A 21,472-nucleotide genomic window follows, 5' to 3' on the forward strand; every position below is an offset into this window, starting at 1 on the left:
TTCAAGCTACCACCAGTTTAACAGCCAGTTCACAAAATTCCTTAAAATTTAACAGTCTTCTAGGCTTTAGTGTGGGACACTGAAAATTGTCTATACTTGAGCACCATTATTCAATGTTGGATTCTCTGATTTAATTGATCTGGGAAAGGGCACAGTCCTTCCTTCTTCTGTTCTTCTCTACTTCCTTCCTTCATTCTTTCCCTCCTTTCATAATTTCCTACAGTAATTTAGATGTGATCCCAGGGTAGAGAATGAGTGAGGTAGAGCAGTGAGCTTCCTAAACTTTACTATACATCAGAATCACTGAAAGGCTTGCAAGACACAAATGGCTGGGCTCCACCTCCCAGCGTTTCTGAATCAGGAGCAGTTCTGGCCTGGAGTCCGTAATTTGCATTTCTAACAAGTTCTCAGGTGATACTGATGTTGTTGGTCCAGGTATCATACTTTGAGTCTCGGGCTCATACTCTGGGTGCCATTCAATGTGGTTTTAAATACAGGTTTCTTTCAGAGTGGACAGTTAGCTTTTGGAGAATGGTTTTTGCGTTGTGTTTTACATTGGTTGTGGGTGAGAATCTCCACCCACAAAGTGCGTTACTGCTACAAGTTGTACTACTGGTCTCCCTGCATATCTTTAAACGTTTACATGGGCCCCTAGGGGGACTAAGGAAAAGAGCGGAATGGGACTAGAGCAGTCTATCCCATGTCTGTCTAGAACAAATAGGCCAACCCAGCTGCCAATGATTCTTCTTCGTAAGTAGAAGGGGCTCTCCACATTGCTTTAAATGGGAAATGGGCAATGGCATTTCAGGTTTCTTTCACCACAGGATCCTATTTTTCTTACTAATATGGCATGCCTTCTGTTGGTACCTATGACTCTTAATTAGTTTTTGGTCCTGTTGAGATTTCTGGTCAAGAGAAATTCCATCCCCCCTGCCGCCTGCCCACCTCCTCATTGAGCTGTTTTTCCCATACTAGCTCTCAGGTGCAGATCTAGCCATTTCCCCTGACTTTTAGACTGTTATGCAAGGAGACCACATTTAGAGCTGTTCACTCTGCATTTTGTACACATCGAATTAAAGATATAGCATAATACGTTCTGTACATGCACACCTGTGCTCTGTAGGCTTTACTACTTGCATGTTTGCTCCTTAGATCATAGTTTTAGGTTTATCAAGCAATTGGCTTCCTCTCCTTGTGCCCCAAGGACAGCTGAGATTAGCAGGGGCCAGTGCTCCTCCACAGAATTTCAAGGAACTAGAGGTATTTTTTTTCTTAAGATTGCAGTGATGTTGAGGCAACCATTTTCTTTGCAAAGAAAACACCTTGAAGTGTGCTAAAAAAAAAAGATAACTTTTATTTACTATTTTCTTAATAGATGAGAATAACTCAGAGTCACTAGCACTTGTGAAATGAACTTAACAAAAGCCACTATGATCACGACCATCCTGGCTAACAAGGTGAAACCCCGTCTCTACTAAAAATACAAAATAATTAGCCGGGCGTGGTGGCGGGTGCCTTTAGTCACAGCTATTGGGGAGGCTGAGGCAGGAGAATGGCGTGAACCCGGGAGGTGGAGCTTGCAGTGAGCCGAGATCGTGCCACTGCACTCCAGCCTGGGCGACAGAGTGAGATTCTGTCTCAAAAGGAGGAAAAAAAAAACAGCCACTATGCACACATTATAGGTATTTTTAAATGACAGGCCTTATTTTTTCCTGGGGGAAAAAAATGTCTTTTAGCTGTTTGCTTATCCTAATTTTTCCTCCAAATCTCCATGATTGGGAGTTTTTCAGACTTAAAAAACTGTAACATTTAAAATTTCTGGTAATTTGTTTTCTTTATTCTTTTTCTTTTCTTTTCTTTTTTTTTTTTTAAAGCAAAATGTTTAACAAAAATATAGAGTATAACGTAACATTTTATTGTGAAAGAAACAATTGCTGGAAACTAACTTGCAGCAAAAACCATTCTAGTATCTTTGCAGTTCCCTTTGGAGATTCCTGATTCTTTAAAGAGATGTTTATATCAATGAACTGATTTTAGAAGACAGAATTTTTGAGATTGCTTTTAGATAATCCTACCGGCTATATTAAAAATCACCAATAAACAAATAAAGATTTATCTTTGACTTCTGTTTTCTGTTTACCTAACAATTGTTTTTGAAGAGTTTAGGATTGCTATTTTGAAAATGGAAACTTGTAATTCTGAAGTACTAACAATCTGGAAACACAGGATTGCTGGACCCTCCAATGCGGTGATCCATTGTTAGCTTCTCCTCCAACTGTATTTGCCTTGAACTTGGGAATCTTAGTTTACTGTTACTTTTACATTATCAAGTGCTAATGTGTGAAAGGATTTTATTATGCTTTTCCTACTCATTTCATGATATGGTATCTTATTCAATATTCTTTCACAGACTTGGGGATATTAGATACCAGGTCAAGCATTATGTTAAAAGCTTAGGCCAATCTTTTTCTATGACTGCAATAAAGAATATATTCATTTTACTTATATTACCACATGGCCCTCATAAAAGGTCAGTTTCCATTGAATATAAAATACCTTACAAATGGCAAATCATATGTCGTCAACAACACACCTATTATGAGTAATCTATTTTCAATTACCACCTTCCCCACTTTAAGAAAAAACTTGGATATGTCTTAGAGTCACTAAGAGATCTTCATTATGTATGTTGTGCAAAAGACATAAAAATTGTACATTTTTCTGTTTTAGTCAACAAAATATGTATGGAGTAATCACATGTAAATTTCAGTTAAAACAAGTTAGGTGCATCAGATATTAAGAGCAAAAAACATGAAATTATATTTTTTCAATTTTGTTGTTAACTCAAAATTTAACAACATTAACAAAAATTAGTTAATTTTTAACTAATTAACTGAATCAGTTACTCGGACTAGGCTATTGATGTTGAAGATAATATCATAAGAAGTTATATGTATACACATAAGCTGGTTGCTATGACTTAGGAGTGGCAATTTACTCTTACTCAGAACATGCTTAGCAGTGTATACAAAGGTTTTCAGTATAACAGAGGGTTGACTATATATATAAATATAAGTTAGAATGAGCTTAATTCTATGTGATAACCAAGGTTGATTTTTACAACTGGAATAACAATTTCCTAGAACAGAAAAACCTATAGCATGTTTAAAAATGAATTTCAACCTTTCTATCCATGATTTTAAAAAGTAGAACTCTTGACAAAACTGCTTAGTCCCCTAAAGGACATATTTTCAAAAGTATGATCTTATGTTTGAAAAAAAAGTCTAAAAATATTCTCTAAAAGGCCCAGAAACAGCGTTTTTTTTTTCTTTTTTTTTTTTTTTTAGTACGCCTCTGTCGCAATTTACTATAATCAGGAAAAATGGATACAAATAAGCAAGAGCAGGCTTTTTCCCAGGACGACACTTCCCACAGCTGTCTTCATTCAGGGTGACCATTTGTATTTTAATCTAATTAAGTATAAGAGAGGACCAGTGTCCTAAACCATGAGCCTGAAGGTTCCTGGAAGTACTGAGCTGCTCATTACCTCCTGGGCACTGCTGGGAGCCGCTGCCTGAAACTTCTGGAAGGTGCCATGGATGCCCAGAAGGAGGCTCTGCTGCCCAGCGCCAGCCTGTAGGTGCACCACCTTCAACCGCATTTCAGCCTGGTTACTGTGGAATTGATTTTCACGGCTCATGACAGAAGCTGTTTTCAGCCCATGAAAAGGAAGTGGCTGGAGCTGATACTCCTAACACAAACAGCAAATTGCTCCATGGCTTTCATGGCATTCGAGGTCTGTTACTTTAAGGTTCTAATGGCCTTTTAACAGTGTTTCCAGCTGAGCAGCAGATGTAAAGGATACTGAACATTGAAAGCACTGTTCTTTTTTTTCCCCTCCCTGAAAGAATCGTTGTTTACAGACATTGTACCAACACCATATCCTAGGACCTATTTACTGGCATGTTAGATTTGAAAAACTGAAACAAATCTCAGATAAATAGAAAGTATTATCAGTGCCATAAACCTACCACCTTACTGAGCTAGCATTCCTGTATTACCACCCATCAGGAACTGAGATCGCTGAGGAAGTATTTTCACCATTAATAGGGGCCCCCATTTGGTAATATCACATCAGGGAAAATAATTAATGGAACCCTGTGAAACCTCTAAAACTCCTTATACTTTAAATTGATTGATTTTAATCCTAAATATTGCTGTGTATTTCTGAAAACAACACATTTAACATTTAGAATTATATCCTGTCTGCCTTTGGCTTCCCTTTCTGTTGTTCTGAGTGTTAGTTTTGTCCTGTGCTGGTAAGGATTGTGAAATGTTTCCCTTACAGGCAGCTATGGGCTTCCTGCATAGGGAACATGAAGGCCTTTAAAAGGTTTGGTCTGTTGAAAGAGATTGGCATTTCAGTCTTGTGGACTTTTGGGAAAAAATGTTAAACATAACTGAAGAGCCCTTGTCAAATTGGAGGTTTTTCCATTTTAAAAGCTAGAGAAATAGTATGTCTTTTGATTTCACTTTGGTTCAAGCAGCGCCTCGTATTTCCACTTTCCAGTGGTAACTAGCAGAGGTAAGAGAAAAACAGCCATGTGGGTGAGTCATCATTCCTCACGCCAGGAAATGGCTCATTTTACAAGCTTTTGGAAGGACCTTTGGGAAGTTGTGAGCTGCCACCATTTTTGAATTGAAAATATACACACATTGCAACTCTGATGTAAAAGGCATATGGTTCCCTCTTCTTCCACTTCTTGGTTTCTCCTTCTTCTCTTCTTGCTCGTATAACCTGTCTAGTTTTCCTCAGGAGCTCCCACTTGATGGGTAACAGGAAAAAACATTTTAGTCTGATCTAGTAGAAAATGTAGTCTCATCAGTTTCGCCTTTCTAGGTGACAATCAAGTGGGATACTTGCGGTTGTGCAGTGCCTTTGACTCCTGGCTCCTCTACTTAGCCTTTTCTGAACCTCTCTGTGCCTTGATTTTTCCATCTGTATACAGGGGTAATAGCAGTTCCTATCTCTCATCTCTGGGATTGTACTAAACCTGTTAATATTTCTAAACCTCTTAGAATAGTATCTGACAAGTACAAAAGGCTGTTTACATGTTTGTCAACACAGAGTAGATGAGAAAGTAAACCTCTTAGACTGGGGAGAGATAAAGGAGTGACTCTTTCCCATGAAAGAAAACTGAGGGTCCTAAGGCTCTGCCCATTTCCAGGGCCCTGCTGGCCTGCATATCTGGGGGTGGTATACTTTGTGATCTGCTCTTATTCAAGTCGGGAAGGACCAGGTAACTAGTCCCCTTTCCTTCAGTATTCATCCTCACATTGGCCTTTCTGGGCATGAAGGCCTCCTGAGTCACTGGCCTGTCACTCAACTGGCCTCTGGCCCACCTCCATCCTTGATCACTTGGCATGGGGGGACCATGACAAGCCTCTGGTTTGCAGCTCCACTGCTTTCTGAGTTCTTCCCAGGAGGGCTCTAGGGGTTGCTGAGCCAGACCAGTGCTACCCAGGTGACGGGTGTAGCTCTCCCTCTGAGTACTCTGTGCCCCAAAGTTGACCCTAAAGGTGGTCCAGGTAGCCCACCGGGCAATCTCTTCACAGAATTCTAAACAGAATTGGGGCCCCAAATCCTGCTTCCCTTTGGCTTCCCAGCATTGAGGCAAAGCTCAGAGAGAAACAAGGTGTATTAGTTTGTTTTCACACTGCTGATAAAGACATATCCGAGACTGGGCAATTTACAAAAGAAAGAGGTTTAATGGACTCACAGTTCCACATGGCTGAGAAGGCCTCCCAATCATGGTGGAGGGTGAAAGACACGTCTCACATGGCAACAGGCAAGAGAAGAGAATGAGAGCCAAGCGAAAGGGGTTTCCTCTTATAAAACCATTAGATCTTGTGAGACTTATTCGCTGCCACAAAACAATATGGAGGAAACCGCCCCCATGGTTCAGTTATCTCCTACTGGGTCCCTCTACAACGTGAGGGAATTATGGGAGCTACAATTCAAGATGAGATTTGGGTGGGGACACAGCCAGACCGTATCACTGGATGACCTGGCAAACCATTACTGTTTTTCCACCTCCCGCCTTTGACAGACCCCTTGGGCAGGGATGGGTTTGCTATCTCTTTCTCTTTCTGGCTAGACTTCAAGCCCTTCCGCCACGTTTAGAGACTTCTGTCTGCTAAAGAGATGATGTAACAGACCCTCATGCCCTTAGAGGTGGAAACCTATAAGGAAATAAATGATTTAAGGAGCAAACAGAATGGAATCTGTTTTTAAAGTTTTTCAAAACATTATACCCATTACATAAACAATATGAAAACTTCTGAAGAATCTCTTCAGCATCAAGTAAATTGGGAATAATATGAACTTTTTATTTACATAGGAACCTTTGATATTCCTTGCAGATACTACTATATAGAAGCAAAAGTACTTAATTCCTTGTTTCTTGCTCGCAAATTGGTTAAAGTTTTCTTACCTTTCTCAACTCTAGTTTCCTATCTATACAGAGAGAAGTCTCAAAATAAATACTAGTTCTCCTTTTCCCTGTGCCTTCATGAAATGTGGTGATAAGAAATCTTCGTATTCCTCATTCAGCAGAGGGGAGAAAGTGTAGTAGGCTATAATCCCCACTCTAGACTTAGTCATTTTAATTTCTTTTTATGATGAGCTTTGAAGAGAGAAGCTCTAATAGAACTTTAAAAGGTTGAAATGCTGTTAAATGTCAAACAGCGAATCTTTAAAAAACATTTACTTTCTCTCTTTTTTTGGTCTTCTAGTTGGAAATGGCACTGAAACGTCTCTCTCATCTCATTTTTCACAGGTTTCTGTTGTTTTTACCATCAGGAGAATGATCTGTTTGATAAATTGCTTTGATTATTTTGATTTGTTGAAACCAGTGGTTCTCAAACTTGAATGTGCACCAGAATCATCCAAAAGACTTATTCAAACATAAACAGGTGGGCCCCACCCTGAGAGTTTTTGATTCAGTAGATCTGAGATGGAACCCAAATTGTGTTTCTAACAAGCTCCCAGGAAATGCAGGTGCCAGTGTTCCCTGGACCACACTTTGAGAACCACTGTCTTAAAATTTAAGCCTTCAAGTCTCAGTAGTTCCCCATTTTTTCCCCCAGGGGTTGGAGAATATATTTCAAACATGGTTTGACATTCAATAACTCAAACTACTTTTCTAACTTACTTCCAGGCACTTGTGTTCTAGAAATTTCCATCTGATAAAAAGTTTTTCCAATACACTTACTTTTCTTCCTAATTTCATTTGTGCACACTCGTGACAATGCTGATGTCTTCTCTACTTTTATCCACCAACTAAAATCCAACCCTGCTGAAAGTTCTCTTCAAACTCCCTTCAAAATCGCTTTTAAATTCCTTTGCCCTAAGCCTCTTGGTTCCTGTTTTTCACCTTTGCCAAGCTTGTATAGTGTTTGTCTCTTTATTAGGTAACTAATCCACTTCTACTCTTATATTTTCTTGTATCATTTAAAATGAGGGACTTTGTTTTTGTTTCTCAAATTGCCCCTAAGATGTCAGAGGTCTTTCTAACACGTATTTTTATTCCCTGGAGCACAGTGCTTGAACATAGTAGGTACTCAATAAATAATTAAATACTCCTTGGTTGGAAATATAAAGGATTTTTTTTTAAAACTTTGCTTTTCTTTTGTTTTCTTGCCAGGCAGGCCTTCCAGACAACTTTCAGTAAGATCAAAATTAAACGGTGTAATGTAGAGACACTCTTATATTTTCTCTGAAAGATTGCAGCTGATAAGCTATTTTGGCTTAAGCCAGTGGAAATCAGTTTGCAAAAGTATAGACCACCAGAGTTTATTGTGTGGGACATGTATTTTGTTGCTTTTATTTTAAAGCATAAATTTCTCCCAATGAAGCTCTGTTTTATATAGGTATATGTCTATCAAATTTTTTTTTAAAACATGGAATATTTTAGCTATCACTGACAGCAATTTTCAAATACCTGAAAAGATTAGAGAAGTTAAATGTAAAGAGTACTGTAAATGGCAGTGACATTTCCTGGGAGATAAAGAAGTTGATATAGAGAAAAGTTAGTTTAAAAAGTCAGGCCTAGGGATAAAGCAATCAAATTGTACTGCCTTTTGAATGATCTGTTTACGATGGAGGCTTTGGATAATAAATTGTGCTGCTGGAATGTACATAGAAACCACTTGTAATTTTGTGAATTCTATTTTAAGCTGTTGCCTACTTAGACTGTCTTACGTATATCAGTGCAGGTCAGAAACTTTTTAATCACTCGACTAAAAGAATAACACCCACATTTCCCCTGCCCTTAAGGTACACATAGAGCGTTGAAGATTGACATACAGGTGATTAATTTCAGTATGATGTGGGGAGTGGAGGGATAAAGGTGCTGGGAGCCTAAAGGAGGACAGGTGAAGGTAACCATGGCTGGGAGGTGTGGGGATGAAAAGAAAAACCGAGTGCTTTGATACAGTATTAATCTTTCCTATAAATGGATGAACCCTAATTATATAGTGAATATGGAGGCTAAATTCCTCTGTTCAATAGAAGATCATGCCCTATGAACCCTCTGAGAAATGTCAGCTCTGGTTTTACAAAGCTGCATTCATTGATCTTTGTTCAAGTAAATGGAACGTGCATCTGTTCTTAGGAAATGGTATATAACTACCAAGGGAGAGATTTAACATAAAATTAATATACTTCCCATAATTTGAAGAAAATTTCTAGAGAAATATTAGGAAAATAATCACATTTATCACATGTGATTATCCCTGCTACAGATGTGGGTTTAAATGGTGATCATTCTCCCACTTCATATACCAACATTCCTTTAGCAAAAATTAGTATATGATTGTGCTGTGTATTTTAAATATTAGGCATGGTGGCTCATGCCTATAATTCAAGCACTTTGGGAGGCCAAGGTTGGAGGATCACTTGAGGCCAGGAGTTTGAGACTGGCCTGGGCAACACGGTGAGACCCTGTCTCTACAAAAAACAAAATAACAGTCAGGTGTGGTGGCATGTGCCTGTAGTCCCAGTTACTGAAGAGGCTGGGAGGAGGATCATTTGAGCCCAGGAGTTTGAAGTTACTGTGATCTATGATTGCACCACTGCACTCCAGCCTGGGTGACAGAGTGAGACTCTATCTCTTATAAAAATGAAAATGAAAGATCTATAGATAGTACAGCTACCATATTAAAGTGTGTATGCTTGTGTAAAAAATATAAATATTTTTGTAACCAAAGATGATACTAATGGTTTGCCTATTTTTTGCCATAGGTGACTAAATAGAACAATTGTTTTGTGAATCCCTTTTACTAACTTTTCTTATGTAGATGGTGCAATAAGTGGTTCCAGATAAAGAAAAGGTGAAAACAAGTTGGCATTTTTTTGTGCCCCTCGTGATCTGACTTGGTTTATTTTTTAGTTTTTATGTTTTCTAGCACATTTGAAAGTGTGAACATTTAAACTCTTATGCTGTTTCAGTTTGCATATGAAGATGTTTTAAGTAAGTTCTGGAATTATATAAAAAAAATATAGAGAGTGAGGATGCCCAGATGACAACAAGCAGAAAAATTCCTCCTTTAAATAAAAGCCTCTATTCTCATTTGGAAAGCAAAATGTTCTCTCTTAAAAGTAGCAGCTGTAAAAAAAGCAGGAAGGCAGACCACACTAATCTAAGTTGTAAAATATGTTTTGGTAGCTTAACAGAGATTTAGCTGTTTCTGAGGAAAAAAATCAAATCTAATTTTAAAATGAAGGTATTTAAAACCATGGCACAAGGGAGCCTTATTTATGGAGCTGGTGGGAAGCCAGGATGTTTCCAATCCGCTGCTCTTACAGGAGGCTGTGCCTCACCAGCTCTGTGCTGCAGCGGGCAGCTTTCAACTGAAGCGCATGAGTCAGATGCACAAAGCAGCAGACACCTGTCCTTTCAGAAGGCAAGAGGTGATGAAATGAGTGAATTCCAGAACTAGTGGAAAGAAAAAGTAATCATTACCCCAGATTTTTTCTTCTATTTATTTTTATTGGTGCATAATAGATGCACATAGTTTTGGGGTACATGTGATAATTTAATACATTCATAAACCTTGTAAAGATCAAATCAGTGTACCTGAGATTTGCATCACCTTAAAGATTTATCTTCTTTTTATACTAGAACCATTCAAATTATTCTCTACTAGCTATTTTGAATTATTATAAACCATAGTCACCATACTGATCTAACGCTGTCTTTTTTTTTCTATCATGTTGCAGATTTTGTTTTTCTTTACAGAATACTGAAGGTGCTGTTTATTTTCTAAATGATATGCCTGATCTTTGAATGAAAGGTATATCATAGTGTCAAAAACCTTGAACATTTAGCCTTGGGACCCTATTACTTCCATACTGGACCTATTTTCTAATCTGGAAAATATAAGTCTGTATACCAAGAATATATTTTTTGAGGCTGGGGAGTATTTTTTCTTGATAAGTTCACTAATTACCACAATAAATACTAAATACGAATTTTCTTATGGCCTAGTACATAAGCTGGGCACTGTGGCTCACATCTGTAATCCCAGCATTGTGGGAGGCCGAAGTTGATGGATTACTGGAGGGCAGGAGTTCGAGACCAGCCTGACCAACATACAGAAGCCTCATCTCTACTAAAAATACAAAAATTAGCTGGGTGCTAGTCCCAATTGCTAGGGAGGCTGAGGCATAAGAAATGAGAATTGCTTGAGATATTTTAAGTTTTAAGCTTGAGCCCAGGAGGTGGAGATTGCAGTGAGCTGAGATTGCCCCACTGTACTCCAGCCTGGGCGACAGAGTGAGACTCCATCTCAAAAACAAAACAAAACAAAAGATCTAATACATGAAACCTAATTTGCTAAAACAATTATGTTTTCTAATTTCTAAAGAAAGTTTTTCTGTTTCATTTGGAAAAAATAAGACAAAGTAATGACAGTATGATTAAAAGTTGCTTTCCTATGGACAAGAGAGATCGTCATTTTTTTTCCGTTACAATGCATTAAGGAGGAATAATTTCTCTCTCCTACCTCTTAAATATTTTATTTAAATATTTTGGAGCAGTAATCACTTTTTAATGTGTTATTACAAATATGAAATATAAATATTTGGTATATTTGATTAGTCTGCCCTTAGTCTGTAAACTCTGAAAGGCAGGATCAGGTCTGGTTTATCCTTGCAGACCCCTCAGTGTCTGGCTCAGATAAGAAATTTAATACACTTATAATGAATGAACAAATGGTGACAATGACCTGGGCTTTCATTTGATTCCTAGAAACCAACCTCTATGTGGATATAAGTCCTGTATATTCTCTGTTATGAAAATTTTTCTGTATGCTACAGGGCATGTGTTATTATCCAGTCCTTACATTACCACTTTTCATTTAGATTGATTAAAACAAAATTTTTGTTTTTTATTATACTTTAAGTTCCAGGGTACATGTGCACAATGTGCAGGTTTGTTACATATATATACATGTGCCATGTTGGTGTGCTGCACCCATTAATTCGTCATTTACATTAGGTATATCTCCTAATGCTATCCCTCCCCCCTCCCCACAATAGGCCCCAGTGTGTGATGTTCCCCTTCCTGTGTCCAAGTGATCTCATTGTTCAATTCCCACCTATGAGTGAGAACATGTGGTGTTTGGTTTTCTGTTCTTGCAATAGTTTGATGAGAATGATGGTTTCCAGCTGCATCCCTGTCCCTACAAAGGATATGAACTCATCCTTTTTTCTGGCTGCATAGTATTCCATGGTGTATATGTGCCATATTTTCTTAATCCAGTCTGTCATTGATGGACATTTGGGTTGGTTCCAAGTCTTTGCTATTGCGAATAGTGCTGCAATAAACATATGTGTGCATGTGTCTTAATAGCAGCATGATTTATAATCCTTTGGGTATATACCCAGTAATGGGATGGCTGGGTCAAATGGTATTTCTAGTTCTAGATCCTTGAGGAATCGCCACACTGTTTTCCACAATGGTTGAACTAGTTTACGTCCCACCAACAGTGTAAAAGTGTTCCTATTTCTCCACATGCTCTCCAGCACCTGTTGTTTCCTGACTTTTTAATGATCACCATTCTAACTAGTGTGAGATGGTATCTCATTGTGGTTTGCATTTGCATTTCTCTGATGGTGAGTGATGATGAGCATTTTCTTATGTGTCTGTTGACTGTATGAATGTCTTCTTTTGAGAAGTGTCTGTTCATATTCTTTGCCCACTTTTTGATGGGGTTGTTTGTTTTTTTTTATTGTAAATTTGCTTGAGACATTTAGATTGATTTTGATGGAGCAGGTGAACTCTGGCCCTTGAGGAGCTTACTCTGTAGGAGAATACAAAGTGTGAGGTGTCATCAAAGATATTTCACATTGAGATTGAAGTTGAGATATTTCTTTACCATGTCAATTAGCAATCCAGAGGGTAAAATTTATATTGAGAGCAGGTACAGCTATTGTTAAACATTATTTTGTCCAACCTAATCTTTAGAAAGATATCTTCCTTGACTTTTACCTGTAACTTTGTGAAAAAAAGCATTGTTAATGGGCTGGGCATGGTGGCTTAGGTCTCTAGTCCAGGTGATCTGGGAGGCTGAGGTGGGAGGATTGCTTAAGGCTAGGAGTTTGAGACCAACCTGAGCAGCATAGTGAGATCTTTTTTCTACAAAAATAAAAATAAAAAATCATCAAGCATAATGGTACACCCTTGTAGTCCCAGCTACTCAGGAGGCTGACAGGAAGGACCGTTTGAGCACAGGTGGTGGTTGGGGCTGCAATATGCTATGATCATACCACTGCACTTAACCTGGGCAACAGAGCAAGATCCTGTCTCAAAAAAAAAATCATTATTATAAAACCACTATTTTACTGTAAGTGGAATGGTCTATTCCACTTACCTTTCTTAAATGATAAAATAGTCTCTTCTCTTTTCTCTCATTATAGCAAAAGTATCAGATGGTTGACCTTTCCATATAGTTGAAAGTCACCCATTAATGAAATGAAACAGAATCAAGGTAAACCACGGAAATTACAGTAAGATTGTTAAAAAGAGGCTTCATATTGCAACACTGCATATATATTCTGATAAAACAGAACATTTATTGAGCTCTGTCTAGGTCCCACATATAGTTTTAAACTCTTGTAGTAGCTCGCATAATCCTTACATCATCTTTTCATCATAGGCATCATCACCATGTTTTACAGATGAGGAAACTGAGGCGGAGAGGACATTGAGGCAGAGACAATTCACTTGTCCAGGGACACAGGTGGGAAAGCAGATGAGCCAGGCAGACTCCAAAGCCCATATCCTAAACTACTACCTAGGTGAATTATATGATTTCATTTTCAAAGGAGAAAATTAACTTTTTGTAGAATTAAATTTCTCAAATCACTGGGCTACATACCCTGTAATGCAATCATTTCCAAATATTAGGAAACATGTAACTCTCAGTTGCTAGAGAAGATAAGAAGTAGTAAAAAATTATTCCAGTACTGAGACACTTCTGAAATCTACCAGTAAGATCAAGTGATAACTTATTACTTTGATAGACATTTTAGTCATTATGGATAAAACTTTGTAGTATTACATTGTCATTACTTGGACTGTTTGCATCTGACTGCTCCTCTTCAGTTTGAGAAACTCCTGTCCTGTTGAGTCTTCATGGGAGGCAGAGCTTCCCTAAAGTTACAGAAAGTGAAAATGCCAGATGCTTACTTTCCCCAGCTCCTTTGCATCCAGGGTGTGGGTACATGACCTACAACAGACCAATGATATGTGCCAGTCTCAGTCTTTGCTTTGGCTACTTGTAACACAAAGAAGTAGGAACAGTGAAGAACTCATTCTGCAGGCAGCAGTGGCCAAATGACACTCATGGAGGTTTCAGCATTGTCCTCAAGTATCCAGTGCTGAGTGTGGGGGTATAGGGCTCTCTGTGCCATAAAGGGCTCACTGGCTACAATGGTGCCCTTTATGGATGGCCTTGGTGGTTTGGTCTTGACTGTGGTCTTGGCTGATGCTTCACTTGTTCCTACTTGCTTCCTATCCCAGTTTTTCGCCCCCAAATTTCTGTAAATAAATCCTTTCCTGTGTAAATTAGCCATAATTAGTTTCTGTGGCATGTAACTAAGCTCTGAATGGTGGGGTTTGAGGGGCAGCAGACAAACAATCTTAGTGTATATCTTAGTTAAAAATTACCTCCATGGGGGTGGGCACAATGGCTCATGCCTGTAATCCTAGCACTTTAGAAGGCTGAGGCAGGAGGATTGCTTAAAGCCAGGAGTTCAAGACCAGCCTGAGCAACATAGTGAGGACCCATCTCTACAGAAAAAAAAAAAAAAAAAAAAAAAAAAAATTAGCTTGGTGTGATGCCATGTGTCTGTAGTCCTAGCTACTTGGGAGGCTTAGCTGGGAGGATCCCTTGAGCCCGGAAGTTTGAGGCTTCAGGGAGCTTTGATTGTACCAGTGCACTCCAGCCTAGGTGACAGAGTGAGACACTGTCTCGAAAATCAACAACAAAAACAACAACAAAGCTTCCATGGTAACTTCTGAAGCTGGAAAATCATGGTATGTATCTGGCTCATGCAAATGAGTACAAAGACTGAAGAGAGAGAATAATTTTAATGGTAGGGTTATCGATTACTTTGCATGCTGCTTTAGAAATAAGCTCCATTTTTCTTTACATTTCTTTCCACTGTAATTTCTCATTGGATGTCTATGTTCATAATATGTGCTCATGAACCACTTAAAAGCAAACCCATGCCTGATATTCTGTTGCATTCTATTCAAAAGGGATCTAATTAAGCCATGCTTCCTCATGTTAGAGCAGCTGTGTGGAGCTTTAGGGACAGATACATGGAGTTCTGTGGAAGTGGATGATTTTTTTAATACCATTCATTTTGTAAATAGAATTCACTCAGTTGGCCTTTCAACTGAGTAGTATAAAGACTACGTAAATTTTTAAAATTTGGAAAAGTATCTCAGTGTCCAACTCCATAAGAATTTACGTTTAAGAGTAGGAAACTTTGAAATAAATATCTTTGGCTAACAGACACTCCTAGAACTTGTTATCACCACCTCTTAGGTGAATATCTGTCTTAATTGTTCAGATTAAAAAACTACTCATGTCCTCAATTTATAATATTATTGATCAATACCTAGAACATTGTTCTATTTAAATCACATTACAGGGGAGATTGCCGAAGCATTATCCTAGATGGGAAAATCAAAGGCAAGATTTACGATTTATTTTATTATAGACTTGGCCAAACTTTGACTTTTGAGTCCTTAGTACCATTTTTTATAGTGCTTCTGGGAGAAATTATGCAAACCGGTATCGGATTACCCAACAGTCAGACCAGGAATGTGCTTAGGGCACTAGCAAACAGGGGCATCAAAAAGCATTTTGGAAAATAACAACTCTAGCAATGTAGTAGTCATCATGATAAAAATTAGAATTTGATTGTATTTCCTATCTTTTTTGTAGTTTAGAATTGGTTTAACACTGAATTATAAAATGTTATGGTGGGTGGGAATACGCGATTATGTTTTTCGTGCTTAGGGTCAGACACCTTTCCTAACACTATTTGATATGCAAATTCCTTCACTAACACCAGATAATTTGTCCAAAAGGAAAGTAGTCTCTTATTCCTCTAGACCCAAGGACCTAGAGGTATTACCATGTCTTTGCTTTCCTTTTTGAAGCCTCTATTGATTATGGACCATGCTTGGTTTCTCCTGCAAAGCCAATTCTATCAGATGTGGGCAGTTAGGGAGAAGGGAGCTTGAGGGGCATAGGTTTTAAGAGGGAGGGAGAAGTCAGCAAAGGCAGACTGGTCTTTTATGGTAGGAAACATTGGGATTTTTAAATCAGTTATTGCAAATTCAGTAAGTACCTTTTTTAAAGGTTATCTCAGACTTTCCATCTTTCCAGGAATGTTTCTTTTTAATGATGAACTTCTGGAACTAGGAACATTCACTGTGGTTTGACAAGAAGTTCAGCTCTCAGGAATAGCACATTTTCCTGTAGTACTGTATTTACTTGAAACAGCTGGGTTTAGATGCAGCGTAAATATTGCTTTTCAACATTCTAAGGCATAAGAAGAATCCAGTGTATAAGTGCCACTTTTAGATAAATATATTTTGTAATTTCTTTGCATGGAATAAAAGAGAAAAGAGTGTCTCTATTCCTAGGGAAATTGAGTGTAAATCCACCACTTCAGAATTCCATGAGAAATGTGGTTGCTGTTTGAAGATTTTAAGCTCCCCCAGGGATGGGTTTATGCAGTTTCATTTGTTTCACATGTACTTTGCCCAGGGTTGGACAAACAGATAAGCTTCTTAACTGGTGGATTTAACTGTCTCTTCACTTTTGAGGTGTCAACCTGGGGTTTAGTGAAAAATATTGAGGATAGGCAAATGTTGCTGGGAATAAACATAAATAAAGATGAGGTAACTTTAGACTTTCTGGCATTATTCACATTTATTTCCTATCTCTCCCTACACACACACACACACACACACACACACACACACACACACACACATACACTTACATATATTATATATTTTGTTAATGTGAAGTCATTTATGAGAGTGCTGATGTTGGAGTCAAGATATGTAAATTCTGGCTACAAGACTATGACATTGATGAGTACACAGGAAATAGCCCCTCAATCGTTAGCTTTTCACACTTTTGGACAAATTCCTAGTCCTTTCCACTCTCCTTGAAACATTTTCTTGGCTTCTAAAACTTTCCTTAAGCCAAAAATAACTTTTACCTTTCTCAGGTCCAGATATCAGGGGGTCGTAGTGACAATTATTTTGGAAATAATGGCTTCAGATGTCCCCTCAGCAAAGAAGGAAGTGTTCCAGAAAAAAAAGGGAGCTGGAGAGAGCAATTTTAAAAATGGGTGAAAGTGTGGATCCTTTGACGCCAAGTTACACTTAAGTTTTCTTGCGAAAATAAATGTGATGAAGGCCTACAGTCCATTAAAACTTGCACAATTGACAAATCCTTCCACATGTCTTATTTTCAAAAATTTATTTATGAATTGGTAATACAGAAATATTCAAGTGATAAAAATGGATAGGCCTCTTCAGAGACTATTCTTATAGGCAATTGTAATCCTTCCAGTGATAGTTTATAGAAATATTTATATTTCATATGTTAACCTAAATGGTATCATCCTCTATATATTTTAATGCAGATGTTTTTCCACTTAATTTATCTGGAAATTTATTCCATTGCAGTGTATAAGGACTTGCCTCAGTTTCCCCTCACATCCCCAGGCTGCATTTTATTCCACCGTACAAATATACCATACTTGATTTAGCTGCTACCAGCGGACTGGGGGAGGTTCCCGAACACTGCTGGGACCTGGACCCCAGCTGATGTCCAGGCTGTTGACGGTATTGCAAGAAGGAATTCAAGGATGAGTCAGTCAGAAAATAGTGAGAGTACAGAGATTTATTGCCAAGGGAAAAGGACACTTAAGGGAGTGGAGGCATACTCAAGAGAGAGTCATACAAGTGGAGTCTGGGTTTGCTAGCTTTATGGGGTTTTCAAACAAAAGAGTGGAATATTCGTGAAAATTCTGGAAAAAGGTGGAGAGTTCCTGGAACTGTGATGCTACTAATTTTTACAACAAATATGGGTGTTCTGGGAACTGTCATGGCACTGGTGGGTGTGTGATTAGTATGTTCATGGACACATAATGAAGTCTTAGGTGAAACCTTCGTCAAATCCAACACCATGTTGGGGCCAGTCGGTCTTAGCCAGCTTGGCCCACACCCTGGTTTCTCAGGGTCTTATTAGCTCATAGCCTCTGCAGCTATTTTATCTGTTTCCTTTTACTAGTCATGTGAAATCGCTGCCCGGAGTTTTTGCTGTTTTGTTTTATTTTGTTTTCTGAGGTGGAATTTCACTCTTGTCACCCAGGCTGGAGTGCAGTGGCATGATCTTGGCTCACTGCAACCTCTGCCTCCCGGGTTCAAGTGATTCTTCTGCTTCAGCCTCCTGAGTAGCTGGGATTTCAGACGTGTGCCTCCACTCCCCGCTAATTTTTGCATTTTTAGTAGAGACAGGGTTTCACCATGTTGGCCAGGCTGATCACAAACTCCTGACCTCAGGTGATCCACCAACCTCGACCTCCCAAAATGCTGGGATTACAGGCATGAGCCACCACGCCCAGCCACTGCCTGGAGTTTTCTGTTCTCCTGTGACCACCCTGTATTATTCCTATCTGATAGCTAATGGCCTGCATATCTAGGGTGTTTTGTCTTTGTTACAAACCACACTATAGTTCATGTCCTTACATGTGCATATTTTCATGAAAGTGGGAGTTTATCTCTAAAAGAAATTGCTGGAAGTAAAATTGCTGGGGAAAAAGTGACAGGCACTGAGCATTTTGGTTGACATTGCCACATTTTTCTCTGTGTTAGTTATGCCAGTTTACTCTCACAGCAGCAGCTGAGAGCACTCAGAGTCACCTGTTGCACACCTCCAGGGGGCTGTTCACCTGACGGTATCTGTGGATGGAGTCGTGCCGGGTCTGTAGCTCCTGGCTTATCCCTGCTTGATGCTAGCTCATTGCTCTTCTGCTACTGGGGCTCTTGGTAGTTTTTCAAGGGTCTGGGCTTTCTAACTTCAGATGCAGTAGATGGATGAATGAAATTCTTAGATTCCCTCAGGCATCCTTTCTCCTTAGGGATTATGCACCACTGCAGAAAATAGCTGTGGTAAATAAAAATAGAAAAATGAACTATGTGAGTTTAATGGTACACTGAAAAAGTACAGACATCCCTCGGTATCTATAGGGAATTTGTTCCAGGACCCTCTGTGGCTACCAAAATGCACAGATGCTCTAGTCCCTTATATAAAATGGCATAGTATTTGCATATAACCTATGTACATTCTCCCATATACTTTATTAATTTATTATTATTTTTTGAGACAGGGTCTTGCTCTTTTGTCCAGGCTGGAGTGCAGTGGCACAATCATAGCTCACTGCAGCCTCTAACTCCTGGGCTCAAGTGATCCTCCCACCTCAGCCTCTCACTTTGCTGGGACAACAGGCACACACTACCACAGCTGGCTAACTTTTAAAATTTTCTGTAGAAACAAGATTTCATTATATTGTCCAGGCTGGTCTTGAACTCCCATGATCCTCCTGCTTTGACCTTCCAAAGTGCTGAGATTGCAGGTATAAGCCACCACACCTGGCTATCCTGTATACTTTAAATCATCTCTATATTACTTATAATAACTAATACACTATAACTGCTATATAAATAGTTGTTATGTTGTATTTTAAATTTGTATTTTTTTTATTGTTGTACTATCTTTTAATTTTATTTTTTTCCAAAGGTTTTCCTTCCTCAACTTGTAGAATCCAGGATGTGGAACCCATGGATATGGAGGGCTTACCGTATTTAGAATAGAATATGTGAATCCCTATATAGTAAGCCCAGTCTTCATTCACCAACACATTTTTTTATAAGAACTTCATAAAGGATGATAAGAAAATCAGATCATGAAATTTCTTAGAGGTCTGCTGTCTGAGTTCTTAAATCTGGCCTGCTTTATTTTAGACGCCAAACATATGGCCATAGCTAATTATATGCTTAAATGCTGATGCATTTCAAAACCGTTGATGTTACTCTGTGAAGGACCTCAGAGGAAATTATAGTAAGATATATGGTTAGAAAGATAGAAGCTGTAAAGTGAAATTCTGACCTTTAGAAAGAGCTGCCATAAACTTTAAAGAAATCAATGTGTTTGTTAAGAACTATATGTAACTTTCCTTTTATGTATTTAATATATATCAACATATTTGTATATATTCAAGTTGAGCATCTCCAACTGAAAATCAGAGATCCAAAATGCTCCAAAACTGGAAACAGTTTGAGTATTCACATGATACCATAAGTAGAAAATTCTACACATGGCATATTGGGTTTCTGATGGCTCAGTATACACAACCTTCTTTTCATGCACAAAATTATTAAAAGTCATATTGAAAGTTACCTTCAGCCTGTGTGTATGAGGTGTATGTGAAACATAAATTCATTTCATGTTTAGACTTGTGTCCTATCCCCAAGATATCTCATTAAGCATATGCAAATATTTGAAAACCTGAAAAAGTCTGGAATTTAAAAGACTTCTGGTCCCAAGCATTTCAGATAAGGGGTACTCAGCTTACACTGGTATGTGTATATGTCTATTTCAAATATACATGCAGTGAGATGCCAGAACCAGCTTTTATTGGCCCACAAGAGCCAACTGTTAAATTTTTAGGCATTTTTCTTTTTTTGAATTTTGCCCAGGTTGGCCTCGAACGCATAGCCTCGTCTGCTTGTGTGCCGGGACAACTGGCAGGAGCCACCCCAGCTCCCAATTCTTAGGCATTTTTCAAGGGGTTGTCCTGGTATTTGTAGGTTGAAATCAACCAAGGTAAGAGTGTTTATACCACAGAAATTGGCAAATGCTAAAAACCAGGGCATTACTTCCTGGAAAGCTGATTGTTACCAGCCTACCACTATACATGTGTGTGTATAGTCAATACTCTACCTAAAAATGTAGAAACCTTCAGAAATACTAAAATTAATTTGTTTTTGTTTACACTGTCTGATTTCCAATAAGCGGGAAAAAGTAGTAGTTAGTTATGCTTTACTTTATTCACCAAAGCCTTATTAATGCATTATAGATTACTTTTACCTATCACAAATATCATGATAGTTTCTAATTAAATTGTGTATAATTCCTGGTTGTGAATATTTTTTATGCTAAAACAATCTCTTACAAATAATACATTATAGACACACTAACAGCATGATTTACTAATATTCATGGTGGTACCTTAACAGGACAAAGGTCACCAAATATTTGATCGTAGGAATCAAGAAAACTGGCAGAAGTGATGCTGTAAATTTAAGAAACATACACTTCAAAAGTAGAAGGAGGTTGAGTTCGTAAGACCCAGTACGTTCATTAATACAAAGGAGGAAAGGGAATAAATACTGTTAGGAGTCATATGGTCAATATTTAATTGCCTCGATGCAGCACAGCCTATGTTTTAAGTGCTTTGAACTTGAATATAGAAGCTGAGGGCATTACGGCATGCATATTATGTAACATGCATGTACACTTTGTATTAAGTTTTTCTCTCAATAGAATAAGGAAGAATGACTGTTATTCAGTTAAATATAATTAATGTTAATAACTTGATCAGAGTTTAAGGAGATTAAATGTCAGAGTTAAGGGCCTGCTGGTAAATATCACTTATAAAAGGCAGAAATAATAGAGAATTATATACTTTTGCCATTCTATAAGTAGTAAAATGTAATTTATTATTCTGTACTCTGTCATGTATTACTCAAGAGGCACAAAGAAATGATGACTTAGAATTCCTGCATAAAAATGAACTGAGAGACTC

General features: G+C 38.3%; 1 protein-coding gene across 1 annotated transcript in view; it reads left to right on the forward strand.

Moving 5' to 3' along the window:
* The window catches only part of GPC6 (glypican 6), a 1,213,294-nt gene that overhangs the window by 19,842 nt on the left and 1,171,980 nt on the right, over positions 1-21,472 (forward strand). The gene's annotated exons all lie outside the window — the stretch shown is intronic.

This window comes from Colobus angolensis, unplaced genomic scaffold (genome assembly GCF_000951035.1).
Source record: "Colobus angolensis palliatus isolate OR3802 unplaced genomic scaffold, Cang.pa_1.0 Scaffold13, whole genome shotgun sequence".
In the NCBI taxonomy this organism is placed as follows: domain Eukaryota; kingdom Metazoa; phylum Chordata; class Mammalia; order Primates; family Cercopithecidae; genus Colobus; species Colobus angolensis.